We start from the raw sequence: 25,767 nt of genomic DNA, 5'->3' as shown, positions 1-25,767 counted from the left end.
CATTATATCCACCATTGCTGCTAATTATCTGACAGTAACGGAAACTTTGCTCAGATGCGAATACTTCTTCCTCTTTTCCATGTATGTTAACCATTTAGGAGGAGTAATGACTTGTCATCGTCATCCTGACTTCAGCAGTAGCGCTAATATCAGTCCAACTGCTAGGAGCAATACAAAATCTGAAACACAGTAGAGGTATTCACCCTAGTGTATTCAGGAGCAGCTTCCTGAGATAAATCAACAACTTCTTAATGGAATTACAATGATCAGGTATACTCCCAAGAACTGATTATACAGGTGAAAGATTGAAAAAAGAATTTTACTAAGATAAATCCAATCAAAATTTATATTGAAGGGGATAGGACAGGAAATCTAAAGGAGACACAGTCTTTTGAACTGAGTGCTAACTGATAAACCGTAAGTTGGTATAATCTTTTCTCAGTGTCTTTATTCACTCATCCTTTGGCCCAGGGGAAGTCCCATCAACTCAGCATGCCTCTTGACTGGTGAAATTAATTACCTCTGCTAAAAACATATGATGCTTCACATTGAAGCATGAAGATAACATGAAAATATATATTCCTTTGAAATTTCACTTGATGAGCAGATTCTCCATAATTATAGTAAGCTACTTTCTAACTAAACTTAAGAAGCTAAAGAGAAGAATCTGGTCAATGTCTGTACACTTAAAACAGACTGCTCTGGCTTACCTGGATGGCTTTAGCCCACCTACAGGGGACCTGGGGTTCTTGCAATGCTAGACTCCTTGCACATTTCCTGAGAAATAGTAGCCAGAATCTATGTGCCAGCATATTTACAGGTATGCAACATATTGAATTACTTAAGGCTCATCACAACATTTTAAGTGGATACACTCAGAATCTCCAATTTATAGATGAGGAAGCATAGACAGGAAAAGACATTTTGCCTACATTTACTAAACTACAAAGTGGCAAAGCTGGTATTTGAGTTTATGTCCTTAATCACAAGGCTGTATTCTATCTTCAAGTTTATTCAAATGCTTGCTATGATTACACTGGAACAGAAAGGCAACATGTTTGGAAGGTAATGGATCGACTTGTTGATCATCAATGCAAATATTTCTTGATCATTTACTTCATACTAAGGGTTATGCTAGGGGACCATGTGCTGCTTGCCTTTATAGGGCATATAATATTGTGGGAAACAAGACAACAAGATGTAACCAAAGAAATATGTAAGTGCATTATAGTGTACAACATGGATGTTGTGAAAGAAACAATCATGATGTCAGTTGAATGCCAGCTTACAGACCTGTTTCCATAAGGTGGTCAGGAAAGGCCACAAGGAGGTGGCATTGGAGCCAAGATGAGGATCAGGGGTCAGGAGGGAGAAGTTCCAGGACAGGTAAAGAGTAGAGGGAGAGAGAATGCTTGCTGATGATAATTAAAGAACTTGATTGTGTTTGAATGACGGAAGCAAATCTTAATGATGGACAAAAAAGGATCTCTCTTTAGGTATCATTGTTGTTGAAGTATTTACTTAATATTTCTCTTTTTGGTGAATATTTTATGATTTCTAATAATTTGCCTATAAAGGAGGCAAAATGAGATTGGAAAAATCACTGTTTTGAGGGAGTATCAGTGTGGTATTTGCCCTACACTGGAATACGCCCATGGCCATCAGATTTTGTTGGTGCATTGTCTGATGTACAAAGCAAGGGGTATTTTATTAAATTTATCAAAATGTGAGTTTCCTATTTACCATAAAACTTAGGTATATAAAGAAAACAGATTTCATGCATTTCATAAACATGGGTTTAAGAGCATAACCATTCTTCCCTATCCTAAATCCTTCCTTTCCTCATCTCCTTCATTCTTTAATTTTTGCATTAACAAGTTTCCAACTTACCTTATAATCACAGGCTGAATCCCCCACTAAAGAATTCAGCAAGTAGAAAGAATATTGCTCTAATCATCAAATCTCAAGATGTCATTTGCAACAAAATGAAGGAATCTGGAACACATCATGCTGAGTAAAATAAGCCAGTCCCAGAGGGACAAATATCATGTTCTCCCTGATCAGTGACAACTAACCGAGCACCAAAAAGGAAACCTGGTGAAGTGAAATGGACAACTATGAGCAACAGTGACTTGATCGGCCCTTGTCATCACTCTTGATGTTCAGTGTAATACTTTATCCCTTTTAGTATTTTTTTTTGTTCTACTTAATACTATTGGTTGAATTCTGTAATTAACACATAATTATTCTTAGGTGTTTAAAGTTAACTGAAAAGTGATCCCTGTTAAATATGAGTGGGAATAAGAGAGGGAGGAGATGTACAATTTGGGACATGCTCAACCTGACTTGCCCCAAATGGTAGAGTTAGAAAGATACCAGGGGATTCCAATTCAATCCCATCAAGGTGGCATGTACCAATGCCATCTCACTAGTCCAAGTGATCAATTTCTGTTCACAATTGATCATAATGATAGGACTAAGAGCCAAAGGGATCACATAAACAAGACTAGTGTCTGCAAATACTAACTGATAGAATAAAAAAGGGAGAGAACGATCCAACATGGGAAGCGGGATACACAGCAGACCCATAGAATGGCAGATGTCCTAAACAGCACTCTGGCCTCAGAATCAGCCCTTATAGCATGCAGATCCGGCTGAAAAGCCCATGAGAGTATTTTAGGCATGGAAAGCCAAGACACTCTGGCAAAAAAAAAAAAAAAAAAAAAAAAAAGGAAAAAAAAGAGGACCTAAATGAAAGATCTCTGTGAGTGAGATCCCAGTGGAAGGAAAGGGCCATCAAAGAAGGAGGTACCTTTCTCTGAAGGGAGGAGTGAACTTCCACTTTAACTATGACCTTGTCTAAATAAGATCTATGTCCGTGAACTCAAAAGGCTTCCATAGCCTTGGCAACTCATGACAAGAGCCTAGGGTGATTACTGATGCCATAAACAAGAGTGTCAAATTGTTAAGTCAACAACAGGAGTCACTGTGCACTTACTCCTCATGTAGGATCTCTGTCCTTGATGTGCTGTACATTGTGATTTAATGCTATAACTAGTACTCAAACAGTATTTTTCACTTTGTGTTTTTATGTGGGTGCAAACTGTTGAAATCTTTACTTAATATATGCTAAACTGATCTTCTGTATATAAAGAGAATTGAAAATGAATCTTGATGTGAATGGAAGGGGAGAGGGAGCGGGAAAGGGGAGGGTTGCAGGTGGGAGGGAAGTTATGGGGGGGGAAAGCCATTGTAATCCATAAGCTGTACTTTGGAAATTTATATTTACTAAACAAATGTTAAAAATAAAAAGATGTCAATTTCACCATATCCATTACATTTTTTGTCTTCCATACATTAGCTACCACATATCAGAGAAAACCTATGATATTTGTCTTTGAGATTCCTATTTATACTGAGGAAGCCCAGAAGGGTTGGATGGTACTCTGTATCAGGTTTGTTTCCAGAATCTCTGGCACCTTCTGTGAACTCACTGGAATCTGTGGATAATAGATATGATTACTCTTTGGCTTGACTCCTCAATTAAGCAAGCGGCTTCCATCCCTGAATCTGTTACTTGGAAAAATAATTGACTTGTTTCTTCTATCTGTTCCACAAAAAAAATCATCCAGATAGCCCTTAGATTTCTTATGTTTTGCTCTTAACCTATATGATTTTTCTTCTAAAATCTTCCTACATACTCTTTCAACTTCCTTTTGGATGTCATTTGATTTTTATCTCTGTGATAAATGGATGACAGTTCAGGATAACAAGCACTAGCAGGAAAAATTTGCTACTCATGAACTGAGGTATTTTCCAGAAACAGAGCTTTAAAAAAACATCTTCCATTTCAAAAGCCTCCCCTGGCACCATTCTGTCTTACATTATTTTCAGGACCAATCTTGGGACTCTGAAACAAGCCACTGCATACAGACGCACACGCATGCATGCACATCCATATTGAATTAGCTATTCAGGTGCAGCAAGGAGTCTCAGGCAAAGCAAAGAATGGGAAATAATGTTTAGGACAAATGCGGGGTAGTTCCATGATAGAGGCAAAATGAAGTGAAGGCAAGCTTCAGAAAGAAGAGAGGAGTTCTTCATCCATCTACAATCCTATTGGTATATATGGCCCAACTTATTTATAAACCAACTGTGGCTCTAGGTGAACCAAAACTTCACCTAGGAATTTCATGTGTAGGGCTTTCTTTGTTTTCAGAGGCCATACTGGCTTTTCCATCTTCTTTAATAATGAAGACAATCCTATGTAGCATATTCCTTCCAAGACATTGATCTCCACTAGCACAGCACTCCAAATACAGAAACAAATCCTTTGGAATCACATTGCGCAGTTTTTGCTTCATGATTTATCACTAGTTGTATGCAACACGCTCTGTAGAGCATCTGTAATATCAATGATTTTGTTCAGGATTATTTTGATGGAGAGTTCATAAAGAATATAGAGGCAAAACAGGGAAGGAAAACAGGGCCTGAGCCTTAATATTTTTACTGGTTACTCTGATCTGCCAAATTTTGGGAACCACTGGTTTGGGGGATTCAAGATGAACTAATGTAACAAGTACCTGGCCATCAGAAAACACTCCCCAAGTGGTATTATATGGTAAAATGAAAAAGGCTTTGTCTTTGCATGCAAGACCTGAATTGTTATACAGTTTTTGTCACATGCTACCTATGGGAGTTCAGCTAACTCACTAGCCTTGTGTGACACAAAGAGCCCTCCTTTGTTCAATAGGGATAATAATGCTCACATCTAAGTGTTCACGTGTTTAACATATAAGGAGGCTCATAGGAAATGAAGGATGAATATTGTCTGAAGGAGACTCACTGCCTTCATTTAGGTTTGTATACTAATATAGAAGCTTCTAGACATAAAAATTACATGGATTTCACTTCATGGAAACTTTCTCAAGACTTCTCTGATATATTAAGTATTTTCTGGCCATAGGAATTAATGTATGACTGTCACTGTATTTATCCACAAGAGTCAGCAAAACAATAGACAAAAAAATGCTTTGATTACATAACAAATCATTCCTGAAGCCCTCACTTTTCAACTCTCCATGTGGTTTCTCACATTCATTTAATAACCTCCGTTGTCTTCCCTGAAGGGCCAGGAAATATTTTTGCTTTACTGGGTTATAAGTACTTTTTGTTATTAACTATTTGCATATTCTCTTAACTTATGACCAGTAACCACAATATGAGTTACAGTCGCAAAATTATGCTTCCAAGTTTAACCATTCACTCTATTAAATTTCAAAAACTTGTTAGAAGATGTTGTGGTGACCTCAGCATCTTCAAAATATCTGAACCTAAACACCAGTTTTATTCTGTACTAGTCATCATGATGATTTTCAAATAATTTCTCCTAAGAAGATGACTTCATAGGGTTATACCAGTAACAAAACAACAAATTCAGTCTAGCCTCTTTACTTGCTGGAGGAACAAAGGAGCAAGGAGTTCAAGGGTGGGCAGGAGCCTGATGAATGGAAGCCAGAGAAGAAAAAAACTGAGCAGCAGCCTCATTTGAATCAGTAATGACCATCCTGCTTGAAGAATCCTGCCTCCAACAAGGAAAAAAAAAAGCCACAAACTTAAGCAAGCAAGGCATGACTTTCTTTTGTAATTCCTTTATTTTGTTCTCTGAATTCTGAGTGGGCTCTGTGGCTTTAGACCAGAGTTCACATCCTCACTTTCATTGCAGTATCCTCAATTTTCTCTTATGTTCTTTTTCTGATTCTCTTTTTGCTTTGTTCTCTTTTTCCATCCAGCGAAAGAAGTCATGAATGAAGAATTATTCTACATTTTCTCTGGGAAGAGTTCCTCTTTTCTATGCCACAAACATCCGTTTTGCCTTAAAAGACAAAGAGTGTTGATTCATATATTTGTTGGTTACTTGTGTTTCTTCTTTTGAGAACTATTGAAGTCCTTTGTCCATACTTCTCTGGAACATTTTTTTAATTATTGAGTATTTTGGGTTGCTGATATATTCTGGATATTAATCTTTTGTTGGATAAGTAGCTTCCAAATATTTTTCCCATTCTATTGACTATCTCTTCACTGTATTGCCATGTGTACAGAAGCACTATTCCTAATTGCCAAAATACGGAATCAACAAAGGTATCTACCATCAGATGAAGGCATAAAGAAAACCAGATGAATGTGCACATACACACACACACACACACACAGGCATATTATTCAGCTTTTAAAAAGAATGACATTCAATCATTTGCATCAAATGGATGCAACTAGTTGAGTAAAATAAGCCTGACAAAGAAAGACAAATACTACATGTTCTTGCTACGGTGGGAACTAAAATTAAGAGAAAAGATATCAAAACAAAAATGATGAAAGAAATGCCTGTTTGTATCAATATTGCTGCAAATATAATATGTCAAACTTTGCTTTATATCTTTGTCAAATAGGTAAGAACTACTATAGTTTTAATGATCTGTGATTATTTTAAGATTTACTGTATATGAGTGAAATTGACACTTTTTCAATTGATTATTGTTTGTAGCCCTTGCCTAATTTACTGCTGAACTATGGTCTTTTTATTTTCTACTCTTGAACTCCTTATTTAGTGTAGCACCAAGCATTTGACTACAGTGCAAATTAAAAACGTTATCTCAAAAATGAAAGATCTGATTTCAAGACACACTATCGGCCAGTTGTAATCAAAACCACCTGGTACTGACACAAAGACATATGGATAGACCAATGGAACAGAATATAAATTGCAGAGATCAATTCATGCACCTATAATCAAGTAATCTTTGACAAAGGAGATAAAATCAGTTCCTGGAGCAAGGACAGTCTCTAACAAATGGTGCTGGGAAAACTGGATCTCCACATGCAGATGTATGAAACTAGACCCCTACCTTATACCTTACACAAAAGCCCACTCAAAATGGGTCGAAGACTTAAATCTATGACTTGATACCATCAAATCATTAGAGAAAATTGGGAAAACATCGGTGTACACAAAGCCTTCTTAAAGACCACAGAAGCACAGGCAACCAAAGTCAGAGTTTACAAATGGGATTACATCAAGCTGAGAAGCTTCCACACTGCAAATAAACACCCAAGAAAGTGAAGAGGCAACTGACAGAGTGGGAAAAATATTTGCAAATTACGCAACTGATAGATGGCTAACATCCAGAATCTATAAAGAGCTCAAGAAATTCAACAACAACAAAACAAACAAACCAGTTAATAAATGGGCAAAAAACCTGAACAGACTTTTTTTTTTTTTTTTTTTTTTTTTTTTGACAGGCAGAGTGGATAGTGAGAGAGAGAGACAGAGAGAAAGGTCTTCCTTTTGCCGTTGGTTCACCCTCCAATGGCCGCCGCGGCCAGCGTGCTACGGCCAGCGCACCACGCTGATCCGATGGCAGGAGCCAGGTGCTTCTCCTGTTCTCCCATGGGGTGCAGGGCCCAAGCACTTGGGCCATCCTCCACTGCACTCCCTGGCCATAGCAGAGAGCTGGCCTGGAAGAGGGGCAACCGGGACAGAATCCAGCGCCTTGACCAGGACTAGAACCTGGTGTGCCAGCGCCGCTAGGTGGAGGATTAGCCTATTGAGCCGCGGCGCCGGCCTGAACAGACATTTTTCAAGAGAGGAAATTTAAATGGCCAACAGACACTTCAGGAAACGCTCAGGATCACTAGCCATTAGGGAAATGCAAATAAAAGCACAATATTTCACCTCACTGCAGTCAGAATGGTTCTCATACAGAAATCAACAAATGAAAAGGCTGGTGAAGATGTGGGGAAAAGGTACCCTGGTCCACTGTTGTTGGGAATGTAAACTGATGAAACCCCTGTGGGATACAGCATGGAGGAGTTGGCACTATGGCATGGAAGGTGAAGCCACTGCCTGCAGCACCAGCATCCCATATGGGCACTGGTTCCTGTCCTGGCTGCTCTACTTCTGATCCAGCTCTCTGCTATGCCCTGAGAGGGCAGTGGAGGGTGGCCCAAGTCCTCGGGCCCATGCACCCACTTGGGAGATCTGGAGGAAGCTCCTGGCTCCTGGCTTTGGGTCAGCGCAGCTCCGGCTGTTGTGGCCATTTGGGGAGTGAGCCAGTGGTTGGAAGACCTCTCTTTCTCTTTTTCTCTCTGCCTCTCTCTCTATAACTCTGCCTCTCAAATAGATAATTAAATCTTAAAAAAAAAAAAAACCAGTATGGTGATACCTCAGAAATCTGAATATAGACCTACTCTATGATCCAAGCATCCCACTCCTGGGAATTTACCCAAACTAAAAGAATCAGTATATGAAAGACTTATCTGTACCCCCATTTTCGTTTTAGCACAACTCACAACAGCTAAGGTTTGGAATCAACCCAGATGTCAATCAGCTGTTGACTGGATAAAGAAATTATGGTATATATACACTATGAAGTACTTACTACTCAGCTGTTAAAAACATGAAATCATGTCTTTTGCAACAAGAGGGTCACAACTGGAAGCCATTATACATAGTGAAATAATCCAGTCCCAGAAAGACATGTTTTCTCTGATCCAAGGTAACTAATAGAGTACCTGAAAGGTAAGGTATTGGGGTGAAATAGATATTTTGAGAATCAATGATTATTTATTGCCCTTGTCTCCTTAGTTGAGGAACATGGTTTTTTCCCTCTTCATACTATTTGTTGAACTCTTTTACTTAGAACAGGGTTAGCTAAATCATCATTAGGAATGCTGAAAATAGATCGCTATAAAAATCAAGAGTGGAAATCCGAGGAGGGGGTAGTTTGGAGCATGGGCTGGGTGGGAGAGGGAGGGGGGAAGTACCACTATGTTCCTAAGTTTGTATATCTGAAATATATGAAACTTATATAACAAAATTTTTTTAAAAAAATAAAAAACAGGGTACATATACTTAAAATTGTATTTATTAATTACAATGAACCTGTTCTCTTTGTATCAGTATCACTTTAACATGAGAATTTACTGTGGTAATTATCACACAGTTGCTGATAATGTAAGAACATAATATATTAATACAGTCCTTAAAAAATTCCTCCATACTGACAATGTACACTAGCCAGACAGCCTTGATTTAGGGACACTCAGCAGAAAACATGTAAGAGAGCTTCCTAGTCCCTCAGCTTTCCAGAGATAACTTGATTCCAAGGACCAGAAGTACAAGCTTCATTCCATGAAATTAAGCATTTTAACAGTGATCTTCTGTGGTTTGCACATAAACGTTTATAGCCATTTATGTTTTTCAAAGTTTTGTCTTCCGCCATTGCAAACAGAGATATTACTCTGCTCAGAGGAAAAACAAAACCACATAAAAGCCTCAATAAAACTAGGTGAGTGATCAGAGATCAGTGTAAGTTTCTTCATGTTTCACAATAAATCTAAGACATCAACAGAAGCAAATGCTGTCATTCTTGGGGCCATATCAGTTGATTTGTTTTTGAAGATATCATGCCTAATGCAAAGATCTCTTGGGGTTGGAGACTGAGCATATTTTTTAAAAGTTCCCTCAGTGATTATAACATGCACGCTGTGTAAAGAAAGACTGCCAGAAAGTGAGAAAGCAGAGGAGATTCAGGACAAAGAGCTCCTTCCCCTGGCCTGCTAGTCTCTTTCTCCTCTGTCATCTTCTTACCACTTTTTTTATAGTATGAACTACCATATGCAATTATTATTTGTGTACAGGCAGCCTTTAGAGATGTGAGTCCCAGGGAACCTACAACATTATTTCATACATGGTAGTTGCTCTACCACATATTTGTCAAATAAATGAATTTAAACACATTAACATCACCTTTCACATCTATACAATGAGCAAAAATCATACCATGAATATTCTTCAGAAAGTTCATGGAAAATAAATGTTATGGAAAACCAATGCATATCCTGCAGACATTTTTGCACCCAAATAAATTGATCTTTTAATTCCATTTCTCTGAGCTTTTTGAAATCCCTCGTGAAATCTTATTCATGTAAACAAATATATAATGTGAAACCTAAAACATACTATCCTTATTCCCCCAAGAAATTATCCACAATCCAAAGTGTTTCCCCAAATACCTTATAGCTTGAAATTTCCAACCTTAGAGTCCTTTATTTGGTTTTAAGCTGATTATTGCTAAACTGTAAATTGCTTACCATTGTGAAATAACATTATGCAATTGAGTTCTGGTTACTTAGCAACCATTTCCAACTTTAAAATATAGAACAAGTTTGAATTGCATTTAAAATGTAGCAAAATTCTGTACTATTTGGGAAGGGCTTTCCTAATTAGTAGGAAGAACTGGAAGAGAGAGACGGGGGAAGGGCGGTAGATAGAAGAATAGAAATGGGAGAGAGCATTGAAGATGTTGGACCTGAAAAGAGACAAAGAAGCAAGTGCATGGCAGCCTTGTTTAATCTGAACCAGGGAGATCTGTAAGCAGCTGTGGGAAGAGAAGTGGAGCAGTCAGGGTTTTACTCAGCATTCATTGCTTATGCTGTGGATCAGACCACTACTATAGATCATCTGATTCTTAGGCAACTATTGACTTATTATTATCCTGACTTTATGAAAGGTTAAGTGCTAGTCAAAGATATTGAGTTTCTAAGGAGGCAGCAGTTTCTAAGGTAGTGGTTGAGGACCTTGACTCCCTGGAGAGGCAGCTGAGCAAGACCCTAGTCCAAAGCATACCAGCCACGTATTAATTTATCCTCCCATAAAATGGGAATATTGTAACCATATTCTGGGATTATGATGATGACTAAATCAACAGTATTTATAAAGCACTCAGAACACTGGTACAGAGTGACTACTGGAAATAACTACTAACTAGGGGCACCAGGATTTTGAAAAGCTTTTTAAATGTGTGTGTATATGTGTGTGTGTGTGTGTGTGTGTGTATTTTTTAATACACTTAACATATCCATGAAACCAGCATCCAGACCCTGGAAGAGAATATAGCCAGATACCCAAATTCTCCCTCATGCTACCTTATAGTCACCTAACCCCTACTCCAAAGTAACCAATATTCTGACTTTCAACACAAAGAATGGCTCTGCTTCTTTTTACTTTGTATTATAGGGTTCAAGTCTGGCTTCTTCCACTGAACAGTATATTTATGCGATTTATTTATGTTGTTGTGTAGAGATAAAATCATTGATATTCTCTGTTATGGGAAATTTCCATTTGGAAATTTACTACACTTTGTGTATCCATTCTATTGTAGAGAGACACTTGAGTAGTTCCTAGATGTAAGCTAGATGTCAACATTCTCCTAACACTTTTTGGTAAACATGCGTACACATGTTACTTGGTAAATATACATAAGTGGACTTTCTGGACAAAGTGTGTGAATATAGTTGGCTTTAGAACATATTGTAAACCAGAAAGCACTTGTACAGTGAATAATCCTATCAATACTGTGTGAAAATCTACTTTTTAATCATTTTTTCATTATAGCTCTTCTAGTGGGTGCAGAGGATCTCACTGGGCTTTTATTTGGCATTTCCTTGAAGATTAATTAAGTCTGACACTTGATTACCAGGTGTTTGGCTACCTTCTCCTGTGAAGTGACACCAAGATCTGAATGTGGGTTTTCTAGCTGGGAAGTCTGACCTCTCCATCTCTGCATTTTTGCATTTAATAACTGTCCCCTTCCAAAGCTTTTCAGAGGAATACAAGTCCTAATTTAGAAACCAAAGATATATACTATTTTTATTTTGTATTCACTTGTTTTCTTTTGGAATTTAGAGAATTATCCTCTGGTAATAGAAGAGACATAGGGGGTCTTTTACTAAACACATTCTTGCTCTTTCATTTATTGCTATTCAAAGTGGAATTAAAAAATTATCTCAGCTCTGCAGGCCAGCTCAGAGCTCAGAGCTGGGAAGAGGGAGAGAGGGAGGCAGTCAGGGAAGCTGACCTACTTTCTGCAGGCTTTGTGGCACCATTTTTAGTGGCTGCAAGAGATGCTTTCCAGAGCTGGGTGTGTTTGTGGGCGAAGGAAGCAGGTTGGTGGACATGTGAGAATGCACAAAGCTTGTGGATATTTTGTAGGGGAAGGCATGATGACAGCTGTGGATTTTAAGTTTCAGTTTCTCTGTTTACATATGCACAGGTGGATACTGCACATCCTCCAAATATTGTGGCAGGGAAATCAAAGTTACTAGTGTACGATGGATCACTAGGCAAACACTTGTTTCTGCTTTTCAGTACATGTATGCGAATGTGCATAAATCAGCCCACCTAATTCCTTAACATAACTCAATTTTATAAACACAAGACTTAGTATTACTGGAAACAGTGCTATTCTCTTCCTCAAAAGTGAGTTTTTCTGCCCTTCAGATAAGATCCTTAAACTATTCTTCATTTGCATATAAAGGTCCCAGCTAATGATTAGCTCTTCTTGGCTGATGCTCCAATTTCACACGTTGTTCTCCTGGAACTGAAAAAAAGTACTTCTTCCTCCAGAATTCCTTCTTGAATATAAACTGTTTAAAATAATTTAGTTTGTCAAGTTGAATGAGGAGGTATGTTTCAACATAGCTACATCAATCTAAACATTGCTGAAAACAAAAATATACTTTAATAGCTGCAATTGTATGCATTTAGCCCCATTCTGACTTTCCCTCATCTCTCATTCTAATGATACACTAATCCTAAAACAACAAAGAGCCATTTTTTGACTGTTTATGTGAGGTGACATGGCCTTTGCCTTGGAGTTCACCTACAATACATTAAGACTATGGCCTATAGAGTGGGCTCTGGGTTAAAGATGGCTACATCTAAAAATAACTGGATAAACTATCTTCAAAAGCATGGGCTTGGGTTGTTGAACGACAATTAAATAAACACTGGGAATCAAGAAGCAGCAAACACAATTTCTGCTGTTCTAGAAGTTGGTATTCCAGCCACTACATTGATGCTAGATGGGACCTGATTCACTGGCAAGCACAGAAGGGAGTCCCCTGCTTTCCATGAACTCACAATGTGACACTGGATTTGCAGTCACATTGACAAGGACCTTCCTGATCTACTTAAACCATTTGCCTTATTGCCAAGAAGAGAAATCAATGTAGGAAGATACTAAATATTTTGCTTCAAGTTTTGACCACATTGTATCCTTATTATATATAGGTCTGCTGTTCTGCTGATTCTGGAATTTTTCCAGATATTATGTTTTTAGAGAAAGTATGTCTTTAGCTTACATTCTCTTGATACCTCCTATATCCAGAAATTGACCTGTTAAATTCAAATCAAATGTAACCGTTCAATTCATATTTATATCCCTATTAGAGGACTTGCATGGAAGTAAGCCTTAAACAAACTATTTTCTATAAAATAAAGGTGGTTTGTGTTCATGGAGCTCACAGGACATAAGGTGTGATGGAAGCATCAAACAAAAAAGGTAGACCATCACTTAGCTAATTATCTTCAAAAACACAGATCAATAAAAGTTTAAAATATCTATGCATCTATTTCACATACAGAGAATCCAGGCAGGAAGGGCCGCAGACATAGATAGAATAAAGGAGGAGAAGAGAGAGGAGGAGGAGCAAGTACAGGTTCTCATTCACTGGTCCATTCCCCAAATGCCATATTGGCCTACGTGGGGCTAAGGCTTAGAACTGGGAACACAGTCTGTTTCCCACATGGATGACCAGGATCCAACTAACTGAAGCACCCCTACCCCTCTCACATCGGCATCAGCAGGAAGCTGGAATCAGGAGCCAGAGCTGGGAATCAAACCCAGGTAGTCCACTGTAGTGTGCTGGCATCCTAACTGGCTGCTTAACCACCAGGCCAAAGACCACCCACCCTAGACCCCTCCCCAAACCCATTTCATTGAAGCTTTGGTGCTGTGAAGGAAATACATGGCCTGTGAGGCTATTAAATAATAAAACTGGGGATCCACTGAGGGAGTTCATAAAAGGGCTTTCTGAGGAGAGAGTATTTAAGCTCACACTAGATGCATGCGAGAGTCATGGGAACAGTTGGAGAATGGTGTTTCTAGGTACAGCCAAGTTTGGGCTTGCTGGGACACAGTGTTCATGAGGAAGGTATGCTGAAACTGAGGATTTACAGTGAGGAGACAATCATGCAACGGTGACTGCACAAATTGATTTATCATAGCATTGCTTATTACACTGAAAAGCTCAAGAAAGCCTGAAAGCTTAAATGTTTAAAAGTTTAAATGGGTTTATGTTTAGAATTCATTAAAAATGAGGTTGAAAAAAAGGATGAGAGTGTTGTACATGATTTTGAACATAGATTCTGGAACAAAGTTACCAAGGTCCAAACTAACATTCATCTGCCTGGTTGTTGTGTGACATTGAGCAAGTTGTGAGACATCTCTGTGCTTCAGTTTTCTTAGCTTTAAAATAAAGATTATAACAATATAATGTAAACCTATTTTTAATGTGTTTAAGTTCACAAATGTAAGGGTTCTTACAATGTGTCTTTCATATTAAGTATCATCATCATCTTCTACATTTATTGACAGAAAGCTAGACATCATAAAGTATTTTTTTTTGACAGGCAGAGTGAACAGTGAGAGAGACAGACAGAGAGAAAGGTCTTCCTTTGCCATTGATTCTCCCCCCCAATGGCTGCTGCCACCAGCGCACCACACTGATCCTAAGCCAGGAGCTTCTCCTGGTCTCCCATGTGGGTGCAGGGCCCAAGGACTTGGGCCATCCTCCACTGCACTCCCGGGCCACAGCAGAGGGCTGGACTGGAAGAGGAGCAACCAGGACAGAATCAGCACCCCGACTGGGACTAGAACCCGGTGTGCCAGCACCGCAGGTAGAGGATTAGCCTATTGAGCCACGGCGCTGGCCAACATAAAGTATTAAAATATAGGTTACAGAATTATCAAATAGGATGCCTAATATTCTTTAATAAATACCTTTGCATAAAAAGGATAGAAAATAATATGGAATATTAACAGTGGTTATCTCTAAATGATTTCAATTTTCTTATTTTTATATGGTGTATACTACATGTTCATAATTAGCCTGCACTTTTAAAACAATGGGTTTTTATAAAACATTTTTGTGGTGTGCTATCTTCATTTCCAGAATCGAATAATAAAGTCATTTCAGAAACCTATGTTACAGAAGCTGAAGAATCAAGTGGTAGTGGAATAAGGTCCTCTGTTCTTATGGCCAGCTCCCTTTAAAGGACTTGCATCTTTCCCCTCCTCTCTTTCTCCACCCCACTCCCACCCCACTTCCTCTGTTTTATGGAGACCCCTGGTGCCTAACCAGACCTTTCTCAACTCCTTGTGATACAAAACAGATTAGCTTCACAGGGCTCTTCTGATAACGGGCAAATTCCCTGAGACTTTCAAGAACCCCTACTCTTCCACCCCTCACCCTATGGCAAATTCCCTACTAACTGAATAAAACCTGAGTCCCAAATGTGCCCAGGCACACAGTCTCTTCTCAAGAACAGACTCGCCAACCTCTTTGCTTCCAAAAAAGCAACCTGTCCCTGTTGAAGTCAGTCTCTGTCTCCTTTTCCCTTCTCTCTCCTTTCTGGGGATACGAAAGGCCAGAACTCTGAGCTATCTTCATTCTTTAAACATTTAAAAATGCTTCCTAATGTGTTGAGCACCATGCTAGGCACAGGACATACAGTCATAAAAATGATGTTCTTTCTCCCTTTAAGCAGCCTACCATCTAGTTGCAATACATACATAAGTATTAAGTACATAAACTCCTATGGCCTCAACAGGGAGAACACATGGCATTTTGCCTCTCTGTGCCCGACTTACTTCAACATCTGCAACCATTTTGAAGCGCATGATAGAATTTCCTTCTTTTTTATACTAATGTTCCATTGTAGATGTAGTCCACATTTTCTTTGTCCATTTGTTTGTTGATGGACACCATGGTTGATTCCATATTTTGGCTATTGCAAATAGTGCTGCTATAAACATGGTGGTGAGGTATCTCTGATACAATGTGTTCATGTCATGTTTTGGGTATATACCCAGTAGTGGGATTACTGGATCACATGTAAAATGGTAGGGGGGATCTTATGGGGGGGGTGCCAGGAGTGACTGTTTTTGAAAGGCTTCATGGAGGAAATGACACCAGGCGAGTCTGGAAAATTAGGTAGAGACAAATAGAATGGCTGAGGTGTGGCACCACAGTATTCGAAGCAGAGTAGTTGTATTTTGACAGCAAGTAGGCAGCAGGCAGCAGGATGCTGAGTGTGGAGAATGACAGGGACTTCCACACAGCTTCAGGCCCAGAGAGGAAATGAGTCAGAAGAGAGTAACAGGGCCAAGTCGCCAGAAGGGTTTCTCTCCCATATCAAAGTTACTGCAATTTTAGACAATGAGCAGGGAGCTGTATCAGCTTTGCAGTGCTACTGAAGGTATCTGACAAGCTACTTCTGTGAAAAAGGGAGCTTTATTTACTTCACAGCTTTGGGGGCTCAAGCGTGGGTCACCGTCTTCAGCTCATGATGTTGAGTCAATGATGGGTGGTATTGGAGGGCATCCTGGGGAAAGCAGTCACATCTTGAACCAGGAGCAGAAAGTGATTGTGTTCCCACAGCCCCTTTCAAGGGCCTGCCCTAATTGAATCAAATATTTCACACTAGGCCCCACCTCTTAAAGATTCACACCAGTTTCCCGATAGCTGTGCCTGGGGGACCAAGCTGTAAATCATAACGGACCCTTGGGGGAAACCCAAACCTTAGTCAGAGTCAATGTAAGGGATGCTAATATAAATGTAATGGGACCAGATGTTTGTGCATTAGGAAGAACAATGCACGTTTCTGGTAGGAAATCAACAACCTGTTATTTCTAATTGTAAAAACCACCTCCATCTGTGACATGGGAGTCACTGCCTGGACAAGCTGGATTTGTTGTTCTTTCCCATGTCTAAACTACCTCAACTCCTATTGATGGAAGCCATTGAAACTTCGAAGTTCCTTGCATGCTGACTTGGCACAGTAGTTTAGAGCAATGATAATGCAATTCACTTTGGCATGAGTGATGAGATGTTCATATCTTGTTCACTGAAATTTGGACCCAAAAATGATTTTTAAGGCTCCCCTGTGCAGCCATAATTTTTCTCTCAAATTGAGATGGCAAAGTCTATACAGTAGTGCAATTTATAGCAAAAATCTTCTAAGGCTGCCTCATTTAAACAATTTACAAAGTATTTATGCAGCAAAATGCAATAGTGCAGATGAATTTAAACTCATAACATAATTTTTGGCCTCAAAAAGCTTTTACAGACCTCTATTTGCTCTTAATAAAGCCCTATCACAAACTCTGTTATTTCCAAATGACTGTAATATATTTTTTAATTAATCTATCAAATGTACATTGGCAAACATCCACAGTATTTTCATGGGCTATAGTAACATTAATTGTGTGCTCTGACAGTATCACAGAAGGAAAAAGAGGTGAACAAGCACAAACAGAATTGAGATTGCCTAGTCTTACATGAATGCCATAGCAATGCTTGTGATTCTGTGTAAAGACATGTCTTAGAGGCAATGCACTGATAACGGTGGTTGATCCACATTTAGCGGGCAGGAAGGTCTGGAGGCAAATGAAATGAAACACAATGAAGAAAAGAGGAGAAAAATCCACATCACGACCTGTGAACTCTGAAATTAAAGATCCAAACTGGCTGGGTAGAACTTATCCAGCTTCTCCATGCATAGGGGCCTTTTTTTTTTTTTTTTTTTTTTTTTTTTTGTCTTATAGAACATATAGTTTGCTGTTCTGAAAAAAATTTTTTCCAACTATTCAGTCTTCAAGGAGTCCTCATCTCTTTGGAGAAAATATTTTTATTTAGGCAAGTTCACTTGTGGCAAATAGTTGTTAGATTTTCACATTTCAGAATTCGTCCTTATCAGTATTTTAATTAATAATTGTATCTGAATGGATAGATAAAATTGTCAGGATATTGGGGCCTGAGCTGTTGGGATAACAGGTTAGGCCACTGCCTAATACATAGGTAACAATGAAGTTGAGGGGGAGGGGGAGGGATAAGGGAATAGGGAGAGGGAGAGATTGAGAGTGGCTACTGAGCTCGAGTGTTGGGGAATGAAGAGTTCAAGAGGACATAGAGCCGAAGGCTTTTGGAAGTGCTCTGGTGGATGAGTCTAGACAGGTGAGTAAAAGCCAACCATAAAGGCCAAATGAGTGTGAAAGACTATGGGCTTAGTCCAGAAATAAGCAAGAGCCACAGAATGAATAGTTAAGCAGAGAAATGAAAAAATTGCATTGGATTCGTTTAAAAAAAAAAAAACTGGCAAAGCTTTTGAACTATATTTCTGCAACTATGCCAAGTTCCTATAAAAGTCGTTTCTCCACTGACCCAGAGAATGAAAATGGTCTAAAAATAGGTGCTCCCCTTCTTCTGGAAAGGTTGTACCAGCTAACACTGATGGCGGCCTACAGCACTGAGACCCAGCATATTTCATTATTATTCAGCAGAACTGCTGCTGCCCATGTGAGAAAGCAGATCTATCATACACCAGAATTTTCTCCGCTCTTTTTTTTTTTCCCACCATTGGGGGAGTTTTATCCAAAAATGCTTCATACAATGGCCATGTTGTTTCAAAGTTTGATTGCTTTTCAGGGTCACCTAATCAATCTTGTGCAGCTCTGATAAGACTTTCATGTTAATATTTATGTTTGACAGCTGGTGTCCATAAATATTCCTTTAAAGTGAAACATAGTTCACAATGAACCAATCTTCCCTTGGAAAAAATTTTTATGGGTAATATTTTTCTTCTACTTTTTAACCAATCAATCAACACATAAAAATCAGCTTAAGTAAGGACAATACAATTTGCAGAAAAATATGAGACAATTGAGCATTTTTAAATGTTTCATTGTGAACACACACATTTCTTCAGGAAATGGAAAAGATATGTTTTGAGAATCTTGATTATATAATTTTAGGAAATTATTTTATGGGACACCAAAATATGAGATTGCTTTTTTGTCTAAGAAGAATCTTTGTCATAAACTGACCATCTAACCTCACCAGATTCCCAAGGAAATTTATACACAACCCCTCAACTCTGAGCCAAGACTCTGCAGCAAGCTGGAAGAGGCCTATGGAGAATCTGCCAAGGCCCCAACAAGGAAGCTGATGAGGTCCCCCTGGCCTGCTATTTCTTGGCCACATCCAAAGCTTAGACCCCATTAGGCCATTTCAGCATTTCTCATGTCAAGTCAACCTCTGAGAACTCAAAGAGGAAGACAGGGATACATGTTCTATAGCATCTACTGCAGACTTGGTCTAGAGAAACTTCAGTAAATCTTCCAAGGCTAGGGTAGCAAGAACTTCCCTAAGGAATCTACATCCACACAGGAAGTGCAGAGAGAAGATCAGCTTTCTATCCGGAATGGGACACAGCCTCTATGGTCCTGTGAGGACCAATACAAGACAGGAGCAGAAGGAAAGCAGAGGAGAGGGCACCAGCTCCTTCTCTCTAGTGTACTCCAGAGAAGTCCATGCAGAGATATTGTCAGTCCCTCTTTCCTTTCTGCTCAGGACAGTGGTACATGCTCTCCAGTACTCCTTTAGGTCAATGGCGAGTAAAACATCCTTTAGCGTGTCCTCTAGGCCACTCTGGTAGCACAGTGAAAAGCTTTGATCCTGACTCGGCTTTGTGACAGGACAGGATTATGTTGAGCTCTCCAAATTGTGCTAACATCCTATGTTCTTGTCTCTAACACTGCTGTACTAGTAATATCAGTGTTTGGGCCATGTCACATATACCTGATGCGTACCTTCTATTTCATTTTTCCTTAAAAAGGTCTAATTAAATTAATGATGCAATACCTAATCACAGTCTTAGAATGCAATAGTGTAATATTTGAGAATATGAGAATACAGTCGTTTCACTTTCAAAAAACTCTGAATTTGTTTTTACAAATCCAATTTGTTTGAGAGTCTGGGACAGAGAGAGAAACAAAGAGTATCTCCCATCCACGGGTTTGCTCCCTCACTATTCACAACAGCCAAGAGCCAGGGACTCCACGCAGCTCCCCCATGTGGGTGGCAAAAACAGAATCATGGGAGGCATCACCACTGGCTTCCAGGATCTGCATTTGAAGGAAGCTGGACATGGGCATAAGACCCAGGAACTGCAAAGTGCAATGTAGGCGTAACTTCTAGAGCAAACACACATCCGTGATTGAACATTTTAAATCTGTGTTTTTTAGCTTTTGTCTTTTCATACAAGTGTTGTTCAGGGAATTGTTTTGGAGAGCAATGCTGTGCCAGCAGGACGGCTGCCAACTGCCTCTCTCCTCCCATCCCTGGGTAAAAGCCTGGCCTATCATTTCCGGGGACCCCTTTCTTGCTAGTTTTCAATATGAGTTTTGCCAAGGGCAGTCACAAGAGATGCAAAAAGGCTACATTCTCCAGCAGTAGCCAGGTGAGCATGGACAGATCCTTCATAGAAGATTTGCCAGGGGCTTCCTGGATGATCCGTGTGAACCAACCACTGGAGTATTGCGAGCAATTAACATTTTCAGCAATAGCTTTTGCAAAACCTGCAGTGCCAGATTTCCTGAAAACCAGTACCTTTTCCCCACAACTTTTGCTTCTCTCCCCTCTTTCAATAGCTCTGTCAGTCTGATTTCCCGTATTACATTCTTCCCACTGGAAGTTATAAGGACAGCTAAGAACAAGCAGGAATCCTTCCTTCTTCCTGTATAACCCCCATCTGCCTGTACCTGACACATTTTGAAACAGCTAAAGCTACTTCTTTCTGGGGCTGTTTTTATTACCATAAAGAGATAACAGAAGCTGGCACTTGGAACAGCATTAAGATGCTGCTATCCCATATTGGAATGCCTGGGTTAGAGGAGTCCAGCTCCACTTCTGATTCCAGTAACCTGCTAATGCACACCCTAGGAGGCAGCAAAGAGCAAAGGATGGCTCAAACACTTGAGCCACCCCCAAGGGAGATTTGGATTGGATTCCCAGTTCCTTGTTTCAGCTTGGCCTTATTGCAGACACTTGGGGAATGAACAAGTGGATTAAAATCTCTGTGCTATCCACCCTCCCTCCCCCACATCCACTATCTTTCTCTCAGCTTTTCAAATAAAATGAAAATAAGTCTTTTTTTTTTTTTGAAAAATAAGTGATTGTAGAATGACAGAGGACAGTTTTTGACCTTATACCCGTTTCATCCCATTATGTTTAATTGCATTCACACTTTTTGTTCCTGTCTTCAGCTATTCTCTACCCCACACAGCTACCAAATACTAAAGAAAAGTTAACATGTCTTTAGTCCTTATTATCCTTCAATTCATGTTTATATATATTAGCTGACTTGATCATCTGAGCACTTTTGTAAACCAAGTGGAATAGCATTTTCTTATTTTAAAGGTGGGATATTTGACACCCAGAGACTGATTTATTCAAAGGCAACAGAAAATCAGGGGTTCTAGAACTAAAATCCAAAATCATTGGCAACAATTCCAGGTGTCTGGTAATTCCCTACTAGCTTCCCCAGGAAGATGGCAACCTGCAGAATATAACTTGCTGAATCTGGAAACATTTCATTTAGTATAAGCCCCATAAACTAGATTATCACCTCTTTTCCTGGTTAATAGAATCCAAATTTTTGTCAATGATTTGATCCTCACTCTTCCAATTAATATAATTAGCACAACTGTAGCTGCAAGGTCCCTGGAGGATGCTCTATGATTGTTAATTGGCACCTAATATACCTTGTATAATGAAAAAGCATAATAATAATATCATTATCTCTGACAAGCTTCCAAGGTCCAATACCAATTAGTCAGTGATGTAACATCCAGTGTACAGTTTTCACATCATAGTGACTCCCATGACAAGTGAACTGTTTGCCAATGTCATGTGAAGGGCATCCAACTGGAAATCACAGGAACTTAAATATTTGCTTACTCCAAGGTAAGCTTTTCAGAGTAAGGGAAAAAGAACTGGGCAATGTTCTGACTAATAGATCACAGGCAATACTTACTAGATGATAAATAGTTTAGAAAGTTCTTAGGATTACTCTTTTAAAAATACATAAACAAATATAGCTAAGTCTCTACAAAAAGAAATGTACATTTTCCCCTCTTAAAAAGGCGTTGGCTTCTATAATTCCACATTTCTCTCTAGGAATAGTATATTTTTAAATAGAAAAAAATGAGAAAAATTATGTAACATGCAAAAGACAGGCAGGCAAATGGAATCATTGTAGCCACTTCTTAAAGCAGGGATAAGTATGTCAAAATCTGTATGAACTCAGTTCACTAAACTAGGAATATATGCATGTATGTGTATGTATTTCTATGCATGTCCTATCTAAATGAGTGAGGGTTTTAATAGTGCTTATATTTTAAAAAGTTATATTTTGGTGTGCTGTTTTTATAACTGTTAAAATTTTATTTTTATTAATATAAAGAGCAGATTTCATGTAGTTCATAGATACAATTCTAAGAAGATAACCATACATCCTTCCCTTTCTCAATCACCTTAATTCCCCCCCACCCCCAAAAAAAAGATACAGCAAAGAAAGGGAACTATATACCAGTGTCCCTGATGAACGCTTACACAAAGATCCTCAACAAGATATTAGGTAATAGAATCCAATAACACATCAAAAAGATCAGCAACTGCACCAAGTAGGATTTATCCCACAGATACAGAGATGGTTACTGCTGTTTTATTTTTAAGGCAAAATGTTTTTCAACTAGACTGTGTACAACTGAGAAAGAATGAGAAAGTCAAGTTAAAAGCAACACCTGTGACAGGTGAAATTCAGATCCACTGTTCCAAGTGTCAGGTATCAGCTGTGTGTCACCAATTGCTCCAGGTGTTAGTGCTATGGAAGGGGCCAGTTGCCTAGGTCCCAAGGACTGAACTAAAATGCCAGCTTTTCAACTGAGTAATTATGGGGTAATTTCTTACAATCTCTAGTGTTCACATCGATAAACTCCATAATATGTTTTGAAGATGAAATGAAAAGGTATTTAAATCATTTTTAAATCATTTATTGGGGCCAGTGCTTTGGCACAGTGGGTTAAAGCCCTGGCTTGAAGCTTTGGCATCCGTATGGTCACGGGTTCAAGTCCTGGCTGCCCCACTTCCCATTGAGCTCTCTGCTATGGCCTCGGATAGCAGTGGAAGATGACCCAAGTCCTTGGGCCCCTGCACCAGTGGGGGAGGCCCAGAGGAAGCTCCTATCTCCTGGCTTCAGATCAGCTCAGCTCTTGCCATTACAGCCATTTGGGGAGTGAACCAGTGGATGGAAGACCTCTCTCTCTCTCTCTCTCTCTCTCTCTCTCTCTGACTCTGTCTTGCAAATAATTAAAAATAAATCTTTAAAAATCATTTATCATAGTGATTGGCAAACTATTGGTTAATAAGTATCCACCTCCCAGCTTCCCTAGAGTATCCTAATAATTCAGGTCCATTGCTCAAGTCCTCAAATCCAGCAACTGCCCTGCCTCTGCTTCCTCCAACTTCCCAATTTCATTTCGTCTGTGGCATCTCCATCAGCAGAAAGAGGCAGAGCATTTTACACTTAGGAAGCAGACCTCCCTCCACTGCCATCTGAAAGTCCTCTGCTAGCTTGGTAGTGCTTTTTCTGAGTTTTTGGTCTTTGTAAAGGACTGTTATGTAAAAATGGTTGTGTTTGTTTTCAGAACCTACTTTCCTGGAGAAACTCTCTGGGTACAGAGGGAGGAGAATAGCACATGTGTTAACACGACATGGAAGCTTGTGACTTCTAGATTAAGCATAGGAAGGAAGATAGGGTGGATAATAGGGATCATCACCTATCCTCTTCATCTGATTCCTACTCTGACTCAAGTAGGATGCCAGTGACCCCCTCTGATCTTCTCTCCCAAGCACACAAATCAGGTTCTAGAAATGCAGGCTATTATTACTGGAATAGTTGGGTTGGTTGATCTTGAACCTTAGAGGCAGCAAATGTGTCCATGAATTTGCTCAAAGTCCTTTCTCTTGGTAACAACATTCATACCAGATTCAGTACAAACATTGTATTGTTCAGTCTATGTGTATGTCTCTCTCATTTCATCATATCCCTAATGCCCAATATCCTGAGTCTTAATGGATGCTTATTTTAATTTTATGCAACACAATAGTAAACATGATAGTAAGAAATGCAGCCTTTAATACGTCTTCTTCAGGCCTCCCATATACTGAAGTCTGGATATTAGCTGATGGCTGTAGGGCAAGATGCGCTTGAATGAAGGAATTGGTAAGTAGGTTTATTTATTTATTTATTTATTTTTAAATTTTTTGACAGGCTGAGTGGACAGTGAGAGAGAGAGAGACAGACAGAAAGGTATTCCTTTGCTGTTGATTCACCCTCCAATGGCCGCCGCGGGCGGCGCACCGCGCTGATCCAATGGCAGGAGCCAGGTACTCATCCTGGTCTCTCATGGGGTGCAGGGCCCAAGTACTTGGGCCATCCTCCACTGTACTCCCGGGCCACAGCAGACAGCTGGCCTGGAAGAGGGGCAACCGGGACAGAATCCGGCGCCCCGACCGGGACTAGAACCCGGTGTGCCAGCGCCGCAAGGCGGAGGATTAGCCGAGTGAGCCGCAGCGCCAGCCGGTTTTTTTTATTTTTAAAGGAAAAATAACCAAGTAAGAAAAAGAGGCATGTTGGCTTGGCAGTCAAGGAATACATTCTCCTTAAAAACAAAGTCTCTGCCAAGTTTTGGGCTTCTGTTTGTTGTTGTTTTAAAGGTAAACCCAATTAAGAAAGAAAACAGCAAGTCTTTAAAAGCACAACTGAATATTTATGCTTTCCCTCTGAGCCTTCTGGGCTTATTTATGAGGATCTTCCTTTGCTACTGAGCATCAGAACTGTTCCATGCCAAAGTAACTCCAGTGCCCCATTCTGCCTTAGGAAGAGGGCAGCATTTCCTTTCTGCATGGCCATCCCTCCCAGACTGCACTGTCACTTTTCAAAGTCTGGATATCAACTTTATACTTTTTTCTATTTCTGAAAATACTTTTGGGTTCTGAAAACTCCATGTCATCAAGTCTTATCAGACAGTGGGGTGGAGAGCAATCTGGTCCCATCTGAATTGCATTATCCTGGATAAGTGTCTAACTGGTGTAGGATCCCCAATTGAGTTAAGAACCATTTGCTTTTCTGAACTCCTCAAATTTATTTTTCCAGAGAAACAATGCCAGCTCTCGCTTTTTTTTAGTGAGAACTGCTTTCTAACAACCTCTTAGTCTATCGCAAGTCAGCTAATTAATTTGATTCATGTGTATGTGTGTGTTATTTATAATTTCACACCTGTGTGGAGTCACAACTGTAACTAATTCCATTGAGACTAGTGTCTGAATCAAAACTCACTGTGTGTGACAACTCATTTCACATTCTGGACAATATGCTGGAAAGGGGAAGCCAGCAGAGAGCATTCTTAATGACTGGTCTCTCAGCCCTGCTATAAACACCACTCAGGCTTCCTTGTTATTAATCAAGTCACTTTGGCTGCCGCATGAGATAGTCCTTTCTGACTATGGAAATAGTCTGTCTGGGAAACATTGCAGCTTACATAATTTTTTCTCACAAACTACATTGAAAAAAAAAATCTTATACTTGAGAAACCATTTGAGATGCTTGGGAAATTCTTTGGTGAATCCCAGCTCTCTCAATAGCCCACACTTTGAGGAATGCTGGTGATTCTTCAGAGAGCAGAATGCTTACATGCTGCCATGCTTGAACAGGAATACTGGGAGGCAGGAGAGCCCCAACCT

At 39.5% G+C, this 25,767-nt stretch overlaps 1 protein-coding gene across 26 annotated transcripts in view; it reads right to left on the bottom strand.

Annotated features, from left to right (window-relative positions):
* The window catches only part of TRPM3 (transient receptor potential cation channel subfamily M member 3), a 1,000,643-nt gene that overhangs the window by 416,757 nt on the left and 558,119 nt on the right, over window positions 1-25,767 (bottom strand). The window lies entirely within an intron of this gene.

This window comes from Oryctolagus cuniculus, chromosome 1 (genome assembly GCF_051225735.1).
Source record: "Oryctolagus cuniculus isolate XC-2025 breed Fujian yellow rabbit chromosome 1, ASM5122573v1, whole genome shotgun sequence".
NCBI lineage: Eukaryota > Metazoa > Chordata > Mammalia > Lagomorpha > Leporidae > Oryctolagus > Oryctolagus cuniculus.
The sequence above is the reverse complement of the archived record's forward strand: the minus strand, read 5'-3'. Positions and strand labels throughout refer to the sequence as shown.